This window comes from Stegodyphus dumicola, chromosome X1 (genome assembly GCF_044657685.1).
Source record: "Stegodyphus dumicola isolate Sdum_Otavi_A_Nest chromosome X1, ASM4465768v1".
Taxonomy (NCBI): Eukaryota; Metazoa; Arthropoda; class Arachnida; order Araneae; family Eresidae; genus Stegodyphus; species Stegodyphus dumicola.
This window is the reverse complement of record NC_140780.1, coordinates 71,689,453-71,712,745: the sequence shown is the minus strand read 5'-3', so window position 1 is coordinate 71,712,745 and position 23,293 is coordinate 71,689,453.

Genomic DNA, 23,293 nt, shown 5'->3' with positions numbered 1-23,293 from the left:
TGCAGATGAACTCCTTAACTACACTCATGGACACATGGACACAATCGTATTTTAGGATATTTTCTACTTCTTTTCCTTTTCTTTCTTTAAGCCCTTTTTTTTTTTTTTTTTTTTTTTTGTCCTATATTGTTTCTGGGCCATTTATTTTAAATTTTATTTTGTCCCATCTTTTCTTTCTGGCCTTTTGAACTCGTAAAAAATGTACGAAGTTTCTTTTTACTCTCCTCAAATACGAAATTGCCCCCCTTTCTATATACCTTTCCTTCGCACCTATGCTTGATTTTTCGCCCATCGGTGCAGAAAGACTTAGCGGGTGCAAAACAAGATTCCTACAATCTCAAATCCCAACCAGATCCTTTTGATCTTTGCCGCCTGGTAAAGTCCCCTTGAAACAGCGGGTGTGGAAGGTTGATCATGGCGAGGGGAAACCGGCAGAGAGTGTGGTATTCATTTTTGCTCTTGACTGTTGCGGTGTGCGCTTCAAAAGTAAAGCACTTTTGCTCTGCTTATTTTTGTAGCTCTTATTTAATATTTTACAATATTCTTTTAGCTGTTATTTAAAATTTTACACCTTTCTTTTCAGAATTTACGAGTTATTTTTTTCAGGTTTGACAAGTTAATTTTTTTTTTCAGGTTTTCCTTTCAGATTTTGCGGTGTGCGCTTCAAGTAAAGCATTTTTTCTCTGCTTATTTTTGTAGCTCTTATTTAATATTTTACAATATTCTTTTAGCTGTTATTTAAAATATTACAATATTCTTTTCAGAATTTACGAGTTATTTTTTTCAGGTTTGACAAGTTAATTTTTTTTTTCAGGTTTTCCTTTCAGATTTTGCAGTGTGCGCTTCAAGTAAAGCATTTTTTCTCTGCTTATTTTTGTAGCTCTTATTTAATATTTTACAATATTCTTTTAGCTGTTATTTAAAATTTTACACTTTTCTTTTCAGAATTTACGTGTTATTTTTTTCAGGTTTGACAAGTTAATTTTTTTTTTCAGGTTTTCCTTTCAGATTTTGCGGTGTGCGCTTCAAGTAAAGCATTTTTTCTCTGCTTATTTTTGTAGCTCTTATTTAATATTTTACAATATTCTTTTAGCTGTTATTTAAAATTTTACAATATTCTTTTCAGAATTTACGAGTTATTTTTTTCAGGTTTTCCTTTCAGATTTTGCGGTGTGCGCTTCAAGTAAAGCATTTTTTCTCTGCTTATTTTTGTAGCTCTTATTTAATATTTTACAATATTCTTTTAGCTGTTATTTAAAATTTTACAATATTCTTTTCAGAATTTACGAGTTATTTTTTTCAGGTTTGACAAGTTAATTTTTTTTTTCAGGTTTGACAAGTTAATTTTTTTTTTCAGGTTTTCCTTTCAGATTTTGCGGTGTGCGCTTCAAGTAAAGCATTTTTTCTCTGCTTATTTTTGTAGCTCTTATTTAATATTTTACAATATTCTTTTAGCTGTTATTTAAAATATTACAATATTCTTTTCAGAATTTACGAGTTATTTTTTTCAGGTTTGACAAGTTAATTTTTTTTTTCAGGTTTTCCTTTCAGATTTTGCAGTGTGCGCTTCAAGTAAAGCATTTTTTCTCTGCTTATTTTTGTAGCTCTTATTTAATATTTTACAATATTCTTTTAGCTGTTATTTAAAATTTTACACTTTTCTTTTCAGAATTTACGTGTTATTTTTTTCAGGTTTGACAAGTTAATTTTTTTTTTCAGGTTTTCCTTTCAGATTTTGCGGTGTGCGCTTCAAGTAAAGCATTTTTTCTCTGCTTATTTTTGTAGCTCTTATTTAATATTTTACAATATTCTTTTAGCTGTTATTTAAAATTTTACAATATTCTTTTCAGAATTTACGAGTTATTTTTTTCAGGTTTTCCTTTCAGATTTTGCGGTGTGCGCTTCAAGTAAAGCATTTTTTCTCTGCTTATTTTTGTAGCTCTTATTTAATATTTTACAATATTCTTTTAGCTGTTATTTAAAATTTTACAATATTCTTTTCAGAATTTACGAGTTATTTTTTTCAGGTTTGACAAGTTAATTTTTTTTTTCAGGTTTGACAAGTTAATTTTTTTTTTCAGGTTTTCCTTTCACATTTTGCGGTGTGCGCTTCAAGTAAAGCATTTTTTCTCTGCTTATTTTTGTAGCTCTTATTTAATATTTTACAATATTCTTTTAGCTGTTATTTAAAATTTTACACTTTTCTTTTCAGAATTTACGTGTTATTTTTTTCAGGTTTGACAAGTTAATTTTTTTTTCAGGTTTTCCTTTCAGATTTTGCGGTGTGCGCTTCAAGTAAAGCATTTTTTCTCTGCTTATTTTTGTAGCTCTTATTTAATATTTTACAATATTCTTTTAGCTGTTATTTAAAATTTTACAATATTCTTTTCAGAATTTACGAGTTATTTTTTTCAGGTTTGACAAGTTAATTTTTTTTTCAGGTTTTCTTTCAGATTTTGCGGTGTACGCTTCAAGTAAAGCATTTTTTCTCTGCTTATTTTTGTAGCTCTTATTTAATATTTTACAATATTCTTTTAGCTGTTATTTAAAATTTTACAATATTCTTTTCAGAATTTACGAGTTATTTTTTTCAGGTTTGACAAGTTAATTTTTTTTTTCAGGTTTTCCTTTCAGATTTTGCGGTGTGCGCTTCAAGTAAAGCATTTTTTCTCTGCTTATTTTTGTAGCTCTTATTTAATATTTTACAATATTCTTTTAGCTGTTATTTAAAATATTACAATATTCTTTTCAGAATTTACGAGTTATTTTTTTCAGGTTTGACAAGTTAATTTTTTTTTTCAGGTTTTCCTTTCAGATTTTGCAGTGTGCGCTTCAAGTAAAGCATTTTTTCTCTGCTTATTTTTGTAGCTCTTATTTAATATTTTACAATATTCTTTTAGCTGTTATTTAAAATTTTACACTTTTCTTTTCAGAATTTACGTGTTATTTTTTTCAGGTTTGACAAGTTAATTTTTTTTTTCAGGTTTTCCTTTCAGATTTTGCGGTGTGCGCTTCAAGTAAAGCATTTTTTCTCTGCTTATTTTTGTAGCTCTTATTTAATATTTTACAATATTCTTTTAGCTGTTATTTAAAATTTTACAATATTCTTTTCAGAATTTACGAGTTATTTTTTTCAGGTTTTCCTTTCAGATTTTGCGGTGTGCGCTTCAAGTAAAGCATTTTTTCTCTGCTTATTTTTGTAGCTCTTATTTAATATTTTACAATATTCTTTTAGCTGTTATTTAAAATTTTACAATATTCTTTTCAGAATTTACGAGTTAATTTTTTCAGGTTTGACAAGTTAATTTTTTTTTTCAGGTTTGACAAGTTAATTTTTTTTTTCAGGTTTTCCTTTCAGATTTTGCGGTGTGCGCTTCAAGTAAAGCATTTTTTCTCTGCTTATTTTTGTAGCTCTTATTTAATATTTTACAATATTCTTTTAGCTGTTATTTAAAATATTACAATATTCTTTTCAGAATTTACGAGTTATTTTTTTCAGGTTTGACAAGTTAATTTTTTTTTTCAGGTTTTCCTTTCAGATTTTGCAGTGTGCGCTTCAAGTAAAGCATTTTTTCTCTGCTTATTTTTGTAGCTCTTATTTAATATTTTACAATATTCTTTTAGCTGTTATTTAAAATTTTACACTTTTCTTTTCAGAATTTACGTGTTATTTTTTTCAGGTTTGACAAGTTAATTTTTTTTTTCAGGTTTTCCTTTCAGATTTTGCGGTGTGCGCTTCAAGTAAAGCATTTTTTCTCTGCTTATTTTTGTAGCTCTTATTTAATATTTTACAATATTCTTTTAGCTGTTATTTAAAATTTTACAATATTCTTTTCAGAATTTACGAGTTATTTTTTTCAGGTTTTCCTTTCAGATTTTGCGGTGTGCGCTTCAAGTAAAGCATTTTTTCTCTGCTTATTTTTGTAGCTCTTATTTAATATTTTACAATATTCTTTTAGCTGTTATTTAAAATTTTACAATATTCTTTTCAGAATTTACGAGTTATTTTTTTCAGGTTTGACAAGATAATTTTTTTTTTCAGGTTTGACAAGTTAATTTTTTTTTTTCAGGTTTTCCTTTCAGATTTTGCAGTGTGCGCTTCAAGTAAAGCATTTTTTCTCTGCTTATTTTTGTAGCTCTTATTTAATATTTTACAATATTCTTTTAGCTGTTATTTAAAATTTTACACTTTTCTTTTCAGAATTTACGTGTTATTTTTTTCAGGTTTGACAAGTTAATTTTTTTTTCAGGTTTTCCTTTCAGATTTTGCGGTGTGCGCTTCAAGTAAAGCATTTTTTCTCTGCTTATTTTTGTAGCTCTTATTTAATATTTTACAATATTCTTTTAGCTGTTATTTAAAATTTTATAATATTCTTTTCAGAATTTACGAGTTATTTTTTTCAGGTTTTCCTTTCAGATTTTGCGGTGTGCGCTTCAAGTAAAGCATTTTTTCTCTGCTTATTTTTGTAGCTCTTATTTAATATTTTACAATATTCTTTTAGCTGTTATTTAAAATTTTACAATATTCTTTTCAGAATTTACGAGTTATTTTTTTCAGGTTTGACAAGTTAATTTTTTTTTTCAGGTTTGACAAGTTAATTTTTTTTTTCAGGTTTTCCTTTCAGATTTTGCGGTGTGCGCTTCAAGTAAAGCATTTTTTCTCTGCTTATTTTTGTAGCTCTTATTTAATATTTTACAATATTCTTTTAGCTGTTATTTAAAATATTACAATATTCTTTTCAGAATTTACGAGTTATTTTTTTCAGGTTTGACAAGTTAATTTTTTTTTTTTCAGTTTTTCCTTTCAGATTTTGCAGTGTGCGCTTCAAGTAAAGCATTTTTTCTCTGCTTATTTTTGTAGCTCTTATTTAATATTTTACAATATTCTTTTAGCTGTTATTTAAAATTTTACACTTTTCTTTTCAGAATTTACGTGTTATTTTTTTCAGGTTTGACAAGTTAATTTTTTTTTTCAGGTTTTCCTTTCAGATTTTGCGGTGTGCGCTTCAAGTAAAGCATTTTTTCTCTGCTTATTTTTGTAGCTCTTATTTAATATTTTACAATATTCTTTTAGCTGTTATTTAAAATTTTACAATATTCTTTTCAGAATTTACGAGTTATTTTTTTCAGGTTTTCCTTTCAGATTTTGCGGTGTGCGCTTCAAGTAAAGCATTTTTTCTCTGCTTATTTTTGTAGCTCTTATTTAATATTTTACAATATTCTTTTAGCTGTTATTTAAAATTTTACAATATTCTTTTCAGAATTTACGAGTTATTTTTTTCAGGTTTGACAAGTTAATTTTTTTTTTCAGGTTTGACAAGTTAATTTTTTTTTTCAGGTTTTCCTTTCACATTTTGCGGTGTGCGCTTCAAGTAAAGCATTTTTTCTCTGCTTATTTTTGTAGCTCTTATTTAATATTTTACAATATTCTTTTAGCTGTTATTTAAAATTTTACACTTTTCTTTTCAGAATTTACGTGTTATTTTTTTCAGGTTTGACAAGTTAATTTTTTTTTCAGGTTTTCCTTTCAGATTTTGCGGTGTGCGCTTCAAGTAAAGCATTTTTTCTCTGCTTATTTTTGTAGCTCTTATTTAATATTTTACAATATTCTTTTAGCTGTTATTTAAAATTTTACAATATTCTTTTCAGAATTTACGAGTTATTTTTTTCAGGTTTGACAAGTTAATTTTTTTTTCAGGTTTTCTTTCAGATTTTGCGGTGTACGCTTCAAGTAAAGCATTTTTTCTCTGCTTATTTTTGTAGCTCTTATTTAATATTTTACAATATTCTTTTAGCTGTTATTTAAAATTTTACAATATTCTTTTCAGAATTTACGAGTTATTTTTTTCAGGTTTGACAAGTTAATTTTTTTTTTTCAGATTTTGCGGTGTGCGCTTCAAATAAAGCATTTTTTCTCTGCTTATTTTTGTAGCTCTTATTTAATATTTTACAATATTCTTTTAGCTGTTATTTAAAAATTTACAATATTCTTTTCAGAATTTACGAGTTATTTTTTTCAGGTTTGACAAGTTAATATTTTTTCAGATTTTACAAGTTATTATTTTTTACAAATTTACAAGTTATTTACTATATCTTTTGCTTATCTGTGAGCTAATTTAAGATTTTACAATATTCTTTTCAGGTTGTACAAGTAAATTTTTTCAGGTTTTCCTTTCAGATTTTGCAAGTTAATTTTCTGTTTATTATCGTGCTTAACTTGATTATTATTTCAGAAGTAATAAGGCATATATATTCAGCACTGTTTTTATCCTTAATTAGTTACTGGGCGTTATTAAAGTTTGATTTTTTACTTTTTGGGTAACAAACATTTCCATTAATTACCTTTTTTTCTATGTAAAAACTCTGGTTTGGGAATACTTACTTCGAGTACCAATTTTTATTTTTCATAGGTACAGAAGAAACTGAAAAGTATTTTTTTTTTTTTTTTTGCAAAGCTGTTTCTTATGCTTGGTTGATTTTAAATACAGCATTATTGATATATATTTCCGTACAATAATTTTGGTTTTTTGTTATGAATATTATGCGCTAAGTTATACAGCTGCTATTTACAGCATTTTTATATATACACACCATGATAATGACTCTGTGTATTGATGCAATTTAAAAATCATCTAAATATTACTGTTTTTTCAAGTGTTCCTATTTAGATTGCCATTTGTATTTTTCTGATAACTACAGAGTTCTTATGTTGTTAAACTAATAACACTAAGAATATTTTATATACGAATATGTCATCGATAAGTTCTAGGTTTTGTTGTGCTTCTTGTGACTGCTCATTTTCTGTTAAAAGTAATTTATATAGACACATAAGAAATTTTCATTCTGAACATAAGTTGGAAACTTATAATGAAAGAGATTGTACTCTGTGTAATGAAAGGTTTACTTCTATGAAAGAGTTGCATGACCACATAGATTCTGTCCATACAGATATAAGGTTAAATTTTCAGGAACTTATTTTTCATTCTAAATCTGAATTCGAAAATTGGAAAGAAGATGTTGAAAAAAGTAGTCAGTCCTTTTTTGCCAAACGAACGACTAAACGTTTGGCAGATGGGACAATTCTTAGTTATTTCTTATGTAATAGAAGTGGTTCATGTAAAATAAAAACTGACAGAATACGTCACATGAAATATGGAGGTTCAATTAAAATAGGGAAAACATGTCCTGCTGAAATAAAAGTGTCAGATAAAGAGATCGGGGATATTTTTGAAATTAAAGTTAGTTACCAATCAGTGCATGTTGGTCATAGGCATGAAGTTGGGAAATTGCCGCTCTCAAAAACTGAAAAATCTAAATTAGCAGGTATGATGCAGCAAGGTATTCCAAAAGAAAAGATTTTAATGTCCATTCAAAGTAGTTATTCACCAACAAAAAGAATTGGTGTTACTCACTTAAAAGATTTACAAAATATTTCTAGAGGTATTCAGGTAAATAATGAAATTGTTTTTGACACTAATGATGCAGTATCGGTGGACTTAAAAGTCCAGAAAATGAAAGCTGAATCTGGTTGTCCAATTTTGTTGTACAAGAAAGTTGGTGACGAACTGCCAGGTTTTCAAGGTGTATCAAGGGATGATTTCCTTTTAGGGGTTATGAATGGTGCCCAACTTAGGTTGCTGGAATTAAACAGCAGCTGTATTATGATAGACTCTACTCATGGTATGAATCAGTATGGATTTCAATTAACTTCTGTACTTGTCAATGATGATAATCATGAAGGTTTTCCTGTTGCTATTTTGTATTCATCAAAAATAACAGCACAAACTTTTATACCATTTTTTTCAGCTATTAAAGATAGAGTTCCTAATCTTAAACCTAAGGTTTTCATGTCAGATGATGCTCCGGCATTTTATAATGCATGGTGTCAAGTTTTTGGTTAAGTTGATAAGTGTCTTTTGTGTAGCTGGCATGTTCGCAGAGCATGGAATAAAATCTTATCTAAAATAAAAAACAGTGACTTAAGGTTAAAAATTGCAAATGAGTTAGTGCAAATAATGCACGAAATTGACATAGTGTCTTTCAAAAGAATTTCGGATATCTTTGTCACCAGCTGTTTGTCTAATGAAGAAACAAAAGCTTTTGGAGAATATTTCTACCAAAATTATATGTCTCAGCCTGAGAAATTGGCCTATTGCTATCGAATTGGATTAGGGGTTAATACAAATATGAAAGTTGAAAGGTGGCACAAGCAGCTTAAGTATGAACATGGTAACGCAAAGGTGATAAAGAGACTAGATTATTCTTTATCTTTGGTGTTAAATGCTATTGCAAGGAAACTGATGAATCGTGCAATATCTTTAGAACGTCATAAATTGACAACTAGGGTCACAGAAATTCGTAAGCGACACAGACAGAGTATGAGTATGCCTGAATATCAGGTAATTGAAATCGAGCCTAAGAAACAGTGGTCAGTTTCGAAGACTGTTATTTCAAGAGAAATTACATTTTATGATGTTCGGATTCATGATCCTTGTGCATGTAGCATAAGGTGTGATGACTGTAATATTTGTATTCATGCATTCTCCTGTACTTGTATTGATTATAGTATCCGTTTCAGTATTTGTAAGCATATTCATCACGTATGTCAAAACCAGGTAACTGAAGTTCAGAGATCTGGTGTGACAGAAAATGATGAGTTTCATTCAGATAATTTGGTAATTGATGTGACTGAGAGGGATTCCAGGCATGCCAAAGATATAAGGTTAAATTTTCAGATAAGGTTATCTGAATTCCTGTAAGCAGGAATCGATTCGATATATAGCATCCAGGAATATCATTCACTAGGCATGCAAAAGGAAAAGAAATGGAAAGGTAAGCAGATTTTTTGTCCATTTTTGTTTTATGCACTTTTAGCATGAACAACTGTTTGTAATATTTATAAAAAAAAGTACATGCATAGCTATTGGGCTCCCACCAGCGACAAAGGCCCCTGAACACTAGCACTTCAGTCCCGGGTTCACGTTCCGATGAACAGGCTGGCTGCAAGGGCGTTTTCGTGTTTTCCCCATGTGTAACGTGGGTACGAGCCAAGTTTCCCTTGAAAAGTCCTCTACGGGGCATCTCTTCATCCCAGCTTATTATTATTGGAAAAAGGCACTCTAGAAGTCCATTTGTTAATAAAATTAAAATCTTTAATGTTGAAGTTCCGCTTGTGAACAAAGCTACTTATCTTGGAGTTATTTTAAACAATAAATTAACATGGAAAGACCACATCCAGAAAGTAAGAGGCAAAACTGTTGCGGCTATCAAAGATCTTATTCCTTTAATCGGAAATAATTCAAAACTCGACCTACGCAGAAAAAGACATATTTATACTGCCATTATTCGGCCTATCTTTTCTTACGCGTCTCCTGCCTGGGCGACTTATTCGAAAAATGATATCAAGAAGTTGCAGATCACACAAAACAAATTTTTAAGGCAAATCACCAATGCTCATTTTTATGTTTCCAATGAAACTCTGCACAGAGACTTAAAAATAGAGAATGTCGAGAACTTTCTCCATAATGCAAATAGGAAATTTTTTGATAAGGCGAGAAACTGCTCGTACATGAAGCACTTCAAAGTTTTCGACTACACTGTATTCCCAGAAGATAGTAAAATCAGACCATTAGCTGCCTTCCTTACCAGGGACACTAACTTTCCTACTTAGCTATCTTTCATGAAACTTCATTTTTGTATATATTGTACATAAATTGTCGTATTATAACTCGTTTTATTTTGTATTTTGTATTGTATTTGCTCACTTTTGTTTTTTCCGTATGTATTACCTTATTGGTTTTTATTAATATTTCACGATTTATCATAACATACCTATCAGGAATAATTTTACCATGACACTTCACACATTGCTGCCTCTCCTGGTCTTGGGCTATTGTTCGTTACTCTGTTTGTGGCGTCATGTAGTCACCCCCTCTTCTTTCATTTCCTATTGCCTCCTATCACTCGGCCCAGACACTGTTTATGTCTTGTGCCCAATGGGCGTATTTGTCATGAGCCGGACACGTTGCATCACATGCAATATTTCGGCATAAATTATAATGAATGAATGAATGAATGAATGGGGCATCTCTTCCCTTTTCGTGTAATGCCTAATGGCGGAGCATGTAATAAATAAAGACATACATCTAAAGAGCTGAATTCCGTAACTTGTCAGTGCTCCCTGGTTCGTTATAAATATTCAAATTTGTGTTGAGCTTAAAAAAAAACTCTCATATAAATTCTCATCAATGTGCATGATTTTATTCTGTCAGCCTCTCACCGGGTTTTTCAAAATTCCGAGTAGAATATGCTCTACTTCCAAGTTTGACCGAGAATGACTCGATAGTTGGTTTTGTTTTTCAAAGTTCATTCATATGCTGTTTACTATAATATTTCGTGTTAAAGAACTTTTCTCTAAAGAACTTCTGTGCTGATTTTGGTAATCGCTTAACGCTTACGCGCAAATTTTTCTTCAATTAACCAGTGAAAGCAGTACTTGTCAGTCTCACAACACTAATAGCTGTATTTCTTTCTTAACGCTTATGCGCAAATTTTTCTTCAATTAACCACTGAAAGCAGTACTTGTCAGTCTCACAACACTAATAGCTGTATTTCTTTCTTAACGCTTATGCGCAAATTTTTCTTCAATTAACCACTGAAAGCAGTACTTGTCAGTCTCACAACATTAATAGCTGTATTTCTTTTTCGCCAGTTGTCTTATTTATGTCACATATGGGAAAAAAATAAAAATATCCCTTTGGATAAGAACGAGGAATACTAAGAACAAATGCTTCTGGGAATCGTACCCAGTGTATATCAATAACTTCCTTATTATCAGTAAGTTAATGAACAATGGTTTATCAATAACTCTCTCCCTTATTATCAGTAAGTTAATGAACAATGGTTTATCTTTTGCTTATACATTAAATAACTTGAAATGCATATCAACACTAATTGTCTCTAATTACAAGCGTAGTGCAGATTTGCTCCGCTGTACGGGAATAGAACATTGTAATGAAGCGGTCCTAAGGGGAACTGGCGTAGAGTTGTACGGTTTTCCTTATTTTGCGTAACAAATTTATTTTAAGTTTGATACCTGTACTGAACTTCTCAACTTTCCCTCACATTCTCTCGCCAGGATGTAAATTTAAAGTTAAGTGAAGTGCGTATTTAAACGGGTAAATCTCTGAGTTTATTCAGAGCCAAAATCTCTAATATTAACTTAGACCCCAATTCTATATGGAAAATCATTAAAAACTTGAAGAAGCCTTGAATCCAAAATCGGCCCCTCAAGGATGCACAAAGATTAGTCTATTCAAACTCTGAGAAGGCAGATCTTTTTGCCAACCACATTTCTGAACAGTTCAAACCCAACACCCAGCCGTCTAATCAGGAATCGGAAAATGAAATTACCAATTTTGTGGAAAAGTGGATTATGTCGCGGGCTCCGCGCAATACTCCCAAATTTGCTTCTCAACTGAAAATTAAAAATATTATTAGATCGCTTAATCGGAAGAAAGCACCTGGGATTGATTGCATTAATAACAAAATGCTGATTAATATACCTGACAGTTTTATTAGTAAGATTACCAGCATCCTGAATGTCTGCCTGCAAAATTCGTACTTTCCCAACTCATGGAAACACGCACTTATTTTCCTAATTCAAAAAGCCGGAAAACCACATGATAAACCTTCAAGCTACCGACTCATAAGCTTACTGTCTGCTCTCAGTAAAATCCTAGAAAGAATTATCTATAATCGCATTAAGGATTACCTCAGCGTAATAACTTCAAACATGTGGATTCCGTAAGGAACTGTCCATAACAACACAACTTGTGAGAATCACAGAATTCATCGGAAGCGCGCTGCACAATAAAATGGGTACTGCCATCCTGACGCTAGAAGTGGTCAGAGCTTTTGACTGCGTCTGGCGTACAGGTTATGGCTTTCGTCTATGGATGCCATTTTTGGCTTGCTGCAGATAAAACGATGATAGCTTAGCTCGATGATTTTTAACATTTTTATTTCACACTAGAAAAATGTATATATTTTAACACACGCTAATATTGTTTTCACCTGCTAATATTGTTTTTTTCTTCATTATTTATCTCATGTATGTTATCCACGTTATATCTGGTCATCAGGGCGTCAAGTAGAGTTTCTGATCATTCTTGGTGGTTTTAACTTTCTTGGCTTTCTTTTTGGGAGATTTGATAAAAACTTCTTTTCTAAATTTCTGCGATTTCGATGATCTAAAAGATTTGTTCAAATCCGTGTCATCTTCCGTAGCATTCGAAAGTGTCCTAAAGAAGGACATATTTTAGTGTACCGGAGGGTACCTGCAAACCAGGACTTAAAAGAGAAGGGCCAGCTCATAGAGCTTTTCCCCCTGAAACAGGCAGCGGGGAGTGATGACGTAGCTATGATGACACTGAGCGCGGAGATGCAATTGTCAACATAGAAATTAGCGTTTTAAATCTGAAGAACCAGCGTTTAAAATGAGCTGTGTGTGAAAGATAGCTATAATTTGGAAGAGACAATGTTACTGCAGTATGCATTTTACACTGAACATTAAAAAATTTAATAGTACTTACTCAATTTTAAAATAACAGATAAAATGCGCTACTCTTAGCATAAAGTTCCTTTTTTTTTTTCCTTTAAATGTCTGTTTATTTCTACTCATTTCTTTATCTGCATGTTAACTAAGAGAACTGTACTACTGCTTCTAAGATAACTATAATAACAGCTATTTAAAATTAATCAAAAAACAATCTTAAATTAGCATGGTTTTCAAAATTTCTGCTAATCTAAGTTTGAGTTTCAGCCTAATTGTAATTTTACATTGGCATATTTTTCTCCCGATTCAATATAATAACATATATTCTTTTAATAATTTTGTAACTTAGGCTTACGTCAATATTACATTTAAATAAATGCATTAAGTTTGTTATCTTAATTTACACAAAACAACTTTAATGTTATACTATTATATTTTATTTAAATGCTTAGCTAGCACAAAATCGAATCAATAATAACACAGGATACAATAAAAATAACTTTAACAATAACTTAAATTAGTTCTCATTTGAAATATGGTTTACGCTGTTAACTTCTAAAATGTCATCTAGAAATATTTCAAATCAAAACATATTATATATGCTTACTTGTACAGTCACAGTGCAACTACAAGTTGTTGAAATATTATTTATTGGCTACCACATTCGAAACAATTCACTTTTTTGCCTTTTGGGTTGCTTTTCTTTGGGAAAAAACATATCAGCGCCGGCGCAAGGTTATCCGGCGCCCGCCTGCAAAATAGCTGAAGTCGCCCCCCCCCTTTTTTTTCTAAATTTTTGTATAGGAGAAGAAAATTTTAAAGAAAGCATTTGTTGAAATTGATTTTAACAATTTATTGAGAATAATTTATTTTTCTGCATTTTATATTTACAAATTTTTCTATAATTTCTTTTCCACCTATTTCTTTACAGATTTCATTTTCAATGGCAATCAAAGCTAAATTTATGAGTCTTTCCTGCGATATACTTGAACGTAAATCTGTCTTGATCAATTTTAATTTGGAGAATGATCTTTCGCTACTAGCAACACTAACAGGAATGCTCAGTACGATCTTCAAGTTCGGAAAGCACAATTTATTTGACACAATTAAGTTCAAAATATCGAATGGGTCATTCATACCGGCTGTAAAAATGTCTTTCGAAGCTACTATTTCGTCATAGAGTTCTTCTGCGTTAATATCTTTATTGTCATCACACTGTAACAATTTTTCTAATTTATCACATTTTATTTTGAAATTTGCGTTATCGATTTCTGATAAATTACCCAGGAAACTAAAATTATCGCAGTGATTTTTCATTGCATCATATCTTTCGTTTAATGATGTCCAAGCAGTATCCAAAATTCTAAAAAAAAGATTCCTAAAATTTATTCCTAAAATTCAAAATATTAAGTTGTAAAAATTAATTTCACTTGACTTTTGTGTTTGAAATAAAAAGTGACATAAATATATGTCGATCGCCTTCGCTTCTGGCGTCACAAATCGATGGAGGGGGCCTGCAGATATCTAGTTGTCCTTGGGTGTAGCCCCAGAAGCCAACTTAATATTAAAAATTTAATAAAGTTTCTCAACGTTTAATGAAAATAACTGAATATAAAACTTCAGTTCTTTACTTCGGCCATCTCAGATGACGTGCCTAGGGTACTGCGATACTGAGATGTACTGTATTGTACTGGGTTTCTATTGCCGGAGCAATACTTCCCAGTCATGCAAGGAGTTCCATGCGGAGCCTGGTATTAGAAAATACATGATTGAGTTTCCTTTGAGGGGAGAAATAACAGGGAGAAAAGGGGGTTACGGCGCAATTTTCGCCTGGGCTCAGGAGCTGACGCGAGCTATTTGCAACACTGGTCCAACCAAGACCAAGTCCAGAGTAATTACTCCAAAGTCCGTAAGATGCTCGTAGCCTGTGCTCGTAGCACTTCACTGTGATTGGTCGAAATCTAGATTGGAATCCTTGTCAGAAAAGATGATATGGAAAGATGCACACGGAGCGTCAGCATGGAGTACAGACGAGTAACACTTAATTATTGGCTTGCCTAATTGAGTGTGCAGCATAAGGTCGGATGAGCAAATCGTCCGGGATGATTTCGTAGCTCAGAATATACCCAAAGTTAGCTGTACTGTTGGTCTTTGCTTTCCTGAAAAAGTTTCCATTTATCTTGGATATAGTCCTTGATATAATCAATATGAAGGTCGCGATGTAAATCTTCATTTCTAATATAGTATGGGGCGTTAGTGATGGTTCTCAGGATCTTATTTTGCAGAACTTGGAGCCGGTGAATTTCACTTGCCTTAGCACTTGCCCAGGCCGAGGAGGCATATATGATAACAGGCCTGACAATTGCAGTGAAAAGCCTTCTTTTGCGTGCAAGGTTTAATCCAGAGTCCTTAGAAAGTAGAGGGTAAAGCTTTTTCACAATGCCGTACGCTTTTCCACACACACTGTTTATGTGTGTATTCCAGGTAAACGATCGATTTAAAATGACTCCTAGGTATTTTGCCGTACTTACAGTAGGGACTGTTTTCCCGAAGAATGTAACATTACAGGTGAGGGGGTCTGTGGTCTTGAATTTTCTGATAACTAAAACTTTTGACTTCTCCGGGTTGATCTGAATTTTCCATCGTTGACACCATGCTTCAATATTAGGAATAATCTGCTGAATCTTTTCCAAGGCGTGGTTTGGTCGTCTGGACTTCGCGATGATGGCGGTGTCATCCGCGTAGCATGCTAACATAATATTAGGGTCTTGACTGAATTTTGGTCATTTACGAATTGAAGTCATTTACGTATAAAATATAAAATATTGGTTCAAGGATACTTCCTTGTGGGACACCAGTGTAAATTTGATGTGGGTTTGAACTGGAATCTCCTTGCCGCACTGAAAAAGTTCCGGAGTTCAAAAATGAGCTGAGGATGAAAATAATTTCCCGTGGAAAATTCAAATTGATGAGCTTAAAAATAAGTCCTCTATGCCAGACGCGGTCAAATGCGCCTAGGGTAAGGTCCTCATGCGGCTTTTTATATGCCTTTTGTCTTTCTGTACAAAAGCGTGCGCGAACCATGGACCTATAAGAGATAGCCTAACCCAGTAGGCGGAGCGCGCGTCACCGACATGTCGGCAAGAAAGAGTAGGGACGATCTGCTTAATTTTAACACTGAAATCTATGGCGTTTGTATCACATAACTCTTTTTAATTATTAAATGGGATATATTGTATAGTGATGAGATTATGAAAGCCACAGTTTTTTCCAAATAGGATTTAATCTATCTCATAAAAGCACTTTTTAACTGCATTTCGCGCATTTTTTTTCCGCGTAATTCTTGTACAAACATCTTTATTTTGTTAAAACGGTAAAAATTCTATGCACAAAATTTATGAACTTTATTTTGCGTAAAAATAAAGTAAAATTAAATAAGATTGATAGTACGTGATGCTTTGAAATAAATAAGGTAAAATTAAACAAGATCTGATATTTTTTTTAATTTTTTTTTTTTTTGTATTTAATGAACATTTTCAGGCAATGAGTTTCCAAACTATAATAACATTACAAAAACATCATATTTATTTAATTATGTGATCATTAAGTTATTAAAATTAAAGTGGATTAGTTACTTTAATAATTCATAAAATTCAGAGCATAAAATTTTCTGAGCTTAATGAAGGGAAAAAAAAAAAAGATAAAATGAAATCTAGAAGTACTCAGATTTTATATTACGCCCAAAAGGAACCTTTATTTAAAGTTTTGTGTGTTATCTATATTTATTGAATATCATGTTCTTCGTAAACCACATACATTTGAATACAGCATATCTTTAGAATTTCCGCACTGGAGATAAAACTGTTATTTTCCGTACAGTGCTCGCTCGCTTTGAACTCGTTGAGTTTGTTAATAAAAAATTTGCTAAAGTTTTACAAAATATGAAATAGATTAAAACAAATTCGAAATTCGGCCGTCCAGATGCCCATGGGGTGGAGGATTACATTATTCAAAATTTGATGGCTCTAGATACTGTCGTTTTTGTCACAGTGCAAGAAACATACATGTATTCATGCAGATTCTTCATTATTTAATTTCTTTACATATAATACAGGGCGATAATATTTGGTAACAACAATTTGCAAGGAGACACGGACACTTATAGTAAAACAGCGCAAAATTCCGCTTCGAAACTAACAGCCTTTCTAAGCTACCACCGCTTTGGGCTAACAAATTAAATTAACAGTAAATAAAAAAATGTTATACAGAACTAAAAATAAATTTTACAAAATAATCGCTATAAAATACAAGCAAAATTAATTAGTACGGTTAAATACAATTTTAATATTAGAATTAAATGTATAAAAAACTTTTAAGGAGTCAAAAGTGTTTATCACTGTGATATATTATGAAATATAATTGAAATAAAATTCCTTTATAGAAATTATGCTATAATACTCATCTATAATTTAAAAAAAGCAGCACAATTTAGAATTTTAAACAAAACTTTCAAAAATTCGTTTTTAAATATTTTAGTACTTTTTACTTATTTACATCAATAAAAGCATGAAAATTGCAAGAGAAAATTGCTTGTTTGAAATTTTCTATTAGTTCAGATTTAAAATATGTTTTTCTAAAAGAAGTAGTTACAAATTTCCTTACAACATAGGAAATGCTAAAAAATTATCCAGCCCTGAAACCATGCAATAGCTTTATAATTATTTGGAACGTTAATTATGCTTGATAAATATGCTAAATTTTTAAAAATCAATCTCAATTTCAAAAATAAAAGTATGTAGAAATTCTAATTTGTGAAATGAGGCGCTACAACCAGCTGTTTCTTGACAATTATACACGCTGCAATAGGCAACCAATGTTAAATTTCTGCAAGTCGTCCCTACTCCTCCGGATGTGATCAAGGTGACAGCCAGCAGGGAATCAGACGAGGGAGAAAACCCGTTTGGGTTTGTCTATTTCTTATAAGGTCCATGGCGCGAACACACCATAATTGGGGAGTCTAGTCATTAAATAAATTGTATAAATGTTGAGAATTTGGACTTAGACTATAAACACCGGCAACCTCCTCCCCCCCCGAAATAGAAAATAAACTCTCTATACAAGTGTCCAGATAGCGAAATATCCAGCTATCTGTCGTAAACCGAAATTACCGGTATTACAACAGCACCCACATTACAATAACAATAGCTCACTAGTTTATAAAATAATATGATCGGTGATAAAAATATAACAACCTGGCAACTAGGCAACCTGGCAACTCCCGATTTTAGCTCATCTGGTTTAAACGCTTTCTCAAGGGACTGGAAAAAAAGATTAAATGACTTTACTCTCGAAGGTACTGGCAAAGAATATGTATTATTAAGAACAAGGTGGTTAGAATTGAACAAGGAGGAGGCTATTCTAGCCTCCTTGGTTAAGAAGGAAAACTTCTTCGCAGCAAAAGTGGCTCGGCTGCCCATGAGCGAAATATCTGTCTCCACAGCGCCAAAGTTCGAAGCCGGCGTCGAAGTTCGAAGGTCACGTTTATCAAGAGTCCATAAAACGAATATCGTTATAATTTTCTTTAACCTTTGAAGGAAAAGAAAATATTTTTTCGCGCAAGTAAATTAAATTTATAGGTTAGTTATTTTGAGTCCACCCCCCCCCCAAAGAAAAAGTGCAAGAATCTGAGTCTAAATTATTACAAAAAGTAAAAGAAGAAAAGTTTTGTCGGAGAGATCGGAGATCATCATTTGTTAAGTGGTGTTTGATTAACATGAAATTTGAATGTTAACTTCTGGTCGAGATTAACACCTAGATATTTTACTTGGTGGTCACGTGACACGATTTGTCCGTCCATCGTAATTTCTTCTCAGTCTTGAGGGATATTTCGTTTTTTAAAGTAAATCACTTTTGATTTTTCGGGGTTAATTTTAATTTTCCATCCTTTAAACCAGGGTGAAATGTAATTAATGGCATTCTGTAGTTTATTTCTTGCATGATACGGATTAAGTGAGTGACATAAAAGTGCCGTGTCATCGGCATAGCATGCAGTGAGAATATTTTTAATATTAGGAAGATCATTAGTATATAAATTATAGAGAAGCGGGGAAATTACCGACCCCTGTGGTAAACCCGCGTGAATTTTTCTTGTGGTGGAATAGTTATCTTGAATCTTAACTTGAAAAGTTCTGTTCTTTAAAAAATCAGCGATTAGATGGATGATGGCAGGTGGGAAATTATAGTTCATCAGCTTAATCATAAGACCGTGATGAGAAATTTTATTGAAGGCTTTCTCTACATCCATAAAAATAGCAGCAACTACTTCCTTTCTATTAAAATTTTCACCTATGAATTCTACGATTCGGGCGATCTGCTGAGTCGTTGAGAATCCCTGGCGAAATCCAATTTGATGGTCTTTGATGATGTTATTTTCATTAATAAATGTGGTGAGTCGATACTCGTTAAGCTTTTCGAAAAGTTTGGCAATTGCAGGCAGAAGACTGATCGATCTAAAGTTACTTGTGAGATTTCCAGCTTTGCGAGGCATTTTAATGACAGTTAGAATGGTGTGTTTCCAATTTTTTGAGGAATATATCAAGTCTTAAACATGCGTTAAAAATATTCGTAAAAGGATGATGCCTTTGTTTGGGAGGTATAGCAGGGCCTTATTAGTGATATTGTCATATCCAGATGCTTTCTTTGGATTAAGTTTCTTTATAATTTTCTGTATTTCTTTGGGAGAAGTCGGGTTGTTTTGATTTTCAGGATCTTTGCAGAGGAAATCGGTCACGTGATTGATAACATTAATATCATTCGGGTGTGGGAAATTATTTATATTAAACTGTTGTTCATAGTTATCAGCGAAAAGGTTGACAATTTTCTTATGATCGTAAATTTTGGTATTATTATCATCCAGAATCGGTCCAATATTGGAGGGAGTGCTTCGGAGAGCTTTAGCAACTTTTCACACAGAATGGTCGGTGTGCGAAAGACTTTCAATGAAGTTATCCCAGCAATTATTTCTGTACTCTTGGATAAGTTTTCTGAGGTTTCGGTTGGCAGTATTAAATCTTCTTTTGTCTTGGGTGGAGTGAGAACGTTGATAAATTTTTGTTAGTCTATTTTTCTCTGTAATTTTCTGTCTAATATTCTGTGGGACCGTATAATTAGTCTGTTTTGGAATAAATTTGGCGTGGTTGATGGCTTCGTTGATTTTACTGCTAAGATAGACTGTGGCATCATGAATTTCGCTTTTATTAGTCATTTTAGTGGTAGCAGATATGTTTTCTTCAAGGTGTTAAGCATAGTTTTCCCAATTAATGGGGCACTTTATAGGCGGAAGACCATACTTTAAGCCATACAAAGTGAAGCGTACTGGTAGGTGATCTGAAGAAAGTTCATTATCCACTTGGAGAAAAGGTATTTGAGGAACATTGAAGGTAATTAAGATATCTAATCCATCAGAAGTATTTGAGATTTGATGAAGAAGAGTAGGTTCATCTGGACCATAAATGTTGATATCAGGGTTGCTCATGATGTAATTATTAAGAATAATTCCGTCTGGATTATTTCGCCTGGAGTTCCAGTTAGCGTCCTTACAATTTAGGTCCCCCTCAATAATAGTTGGATAACTTGAGAATATAGTCAAGATCTTGAGTGTTAAGGCTATTGTTGGGTGGCTTATAAACAGCAATGATGAGATATTCTTTATTATCACTGTTCAAAATAGATAAACTAGCTTCAAAGCTCATAAGGAGAAGAGGAAAGATGGTACTGTTCAGACATTTTTTCATGAGAATAGCTGTACCGCCACCACGATTATTAAGACGGTCAGATCTATAGATGTTGTAGTTGGGAATTTTAAATTTGTCATTTGATTTGAGGTGGGTTTCACTTAATAAAATTACATCCAGACTGTGCTGGTTGATGTAGTTTTGAATTTCAATCTTTTGATTTTTAATACCATTACTATTATAAAATATAAACTTGGCCGAATTAATATGTTGCATGGTATTTGGATTAGCCTTATGGGCGTAATTATTGGCCGATGCTATTCGCACCACCGGTGCGATTAGCCGCTTAAGCTATTCGCACCAACATTAAGCACGCATGCGCATTGAGTTGTAAAAGGCGGGTTTGTACCTTGGCGTAGTTTATCATTTTTTAAGCGTTGGCGACTTTCAAAAGTTTAGAATGGAAAATGGGTTCCTTTTCTTATAAAAAGAAGGAACGCATTTCCCTTTATTAAAGTATATATAAAAAAGGCAGATTTTTATGTTCGCAATGTTTATCCTTTTCCTGAACGGTTTGAAGAGTTTAAATGACTGATTTAAAGGGGGGAAATCGTGCTGACATTTTTTATACTTCTTACAATACATTTAGCTTTAAAGATGTGTTTTGCTCAATCATGCCTTTAATTCATTCCTCTTTGAAAAATTTCGTCCGATAAAAGATACTAAAAATTAGACAGCGGATTTCTGTGTAGAAAATTTAGACATGAAATAAGTTAAAAGCGATTATATGAAATATTAAATGAATTATTCTGTATGCCTGCTTATTTTTTTTTATGGAATTCCTTGGCATTTTCAGGACACAAAAAGTACTTCAAAGAACTTTGAAATATTAGTACAAATACATTAATCAATTAAATTGAAATAAATAATGGGATGTAATTTAAAAAACAGTTATAATTTAATGTAAGAGATTTACATTTAAAAATTTGCACACACAAATGATTTATCAGATTTTGTAAGGCTTTATTTCATAAATAACTTTAATTTTGAAATATGGCATTTAAACCTATAAACCTGCGTGGATACTGAAGAAGTGCTGAATATATAAGAATATTATCATTTTCAGTAAGTTTTCTTACTGAATAATAAATTCTTACAGTCCTATTCTATAAGAGCAGGTCTAAGTTTGCATAAAAATTCCTCTGTTAAATAAAAGAATTTAAGTATTTTCTGTAGCCTTTTTGTCAATACACTAAAGATTTTAACTAATTACTTGTCCTCGCTTGCAATCAGAACCATCATTAAATCCCTATTTTATCTAATCATTTCCTGAACATTTTCATGTATGTAGATTGACTTCGTCTTTGTAACTGATAATTATTACTTGCAAGTTATTCTCTTGCTGGTGAACTACTAACAAATCTTTCTATTGCTGAGTTAGGGTTAACAACCTTCGCTCTCACTACCGCCTGCCTTACGGAAATCGGCGTAAAATGCGGCCGATGCTATTCGTACCAGCGGTGCGTTTAGCCGCTTAAGCTATTCGCACCACCATTGACCACGCATGTGCATTGAACTGTTAGATCCATAACGGATTCTACGTACGCGAACCGCCTAAGAGTTGTAGTGAGTCTTTTAGTAGTGAGTTTATCACTTTTTAAGCGTTGGAGACTCTACACTTTTAGAACCATTTTGCTTTCTAAAAGTTTAAAAAGCAAAATTGGTTCCTTTTCTTATAAAAAGAAGGAACACATTTCCTTTTATTAAAGTATATATAAAAAGAGGTAGATTGTTCGCAATGTTTATCGTTTTCCTGAACGGTTGAAATAGTTTAAATGACTGATTTGGGGGAGGGACAAAATCTTGTTTACATTTTTTTAATTTTCTTAGAATACATTCAGCTTCAAAGATGTGTTTTGCGCAATCAAGACTTTAATTCATTCCTCTTTGAAAATCTTCGTCCGTGGAAAGATAATAAAAATTAGACAGAGGTTTTCTGTGCAGAAAAGTTAGACATGAAATAAGCGATTAAATCAACTATTAAATGACTAATTAATCACATAATACTTGTTAATAACAATTCTGTATGCCTGTTTATTTTTTATGGAAATATTTGGCATTTTCATGACACATAATGTACTTCAAAGAACTTAGAAGTATTAGTTCAAGCACATTAATAAACTGAATTGAAATAAATATTGGGATGTAATTTAAAAGACAAAAAAATTAATGTAAGAGATTTAGATTTAAAAATTTGCACACAGAAATGATTTATCAGATTGTATAAGGTTTTATTTCATAAATAACTTTGATTTTGAAATATGGCATTTGAACCTATAAACACGAGTGGATACTGAAAAAATGATGAATATATAGGAATATTATAACTTTTAGTAAGTTTTCTTATTGAATAATAAATTCTGGCAGTCCTTTGCTATAAGGCGTCTAAGTTTGCATAAAAATTCCTCTGTTAAATAAAAGAATTTAAGTAATTTCTGTAGCCTTTTTGTCAATACACTAAAGATTTTTTAACTAATTTCTTGTCCTCGCTTGCAATCAGAACCATCATTAAATCCCTATTTTATCGAATCATTTCCTAAACATTATCATGTATATCGTAGATTGACATCGTCTTTGTAACTGATAATTATTACTTGCAAATTATTCTCTTGCTGGTGGACTATTAACAGCCCTTTCTATTGCTGAGTTAGGGTTAACAATCTTGGCTCTTACTTTCGCCTGCCTTACGGAAATCGGTGTAAAATGCTGGTACCTGGGCTGATTGGGCGTATGCGCGAACATAGGTGGTGTAAATAGGCTTTTAGCTATTCGCACTGTCGGTGCGATTAGCCACTGCGGTAATTATTCATGCTCGTTCTGGATGAATATCTTTAGTGCCAGCCATTGCAATCTTGAGCCTGGAGTCGGGGTTAGAAGCCTGCTTGTATTGCTGGTAAATTCGGTAAATTTCAGTAATGAACCCGGTGAATTCTTCAAAGGATTG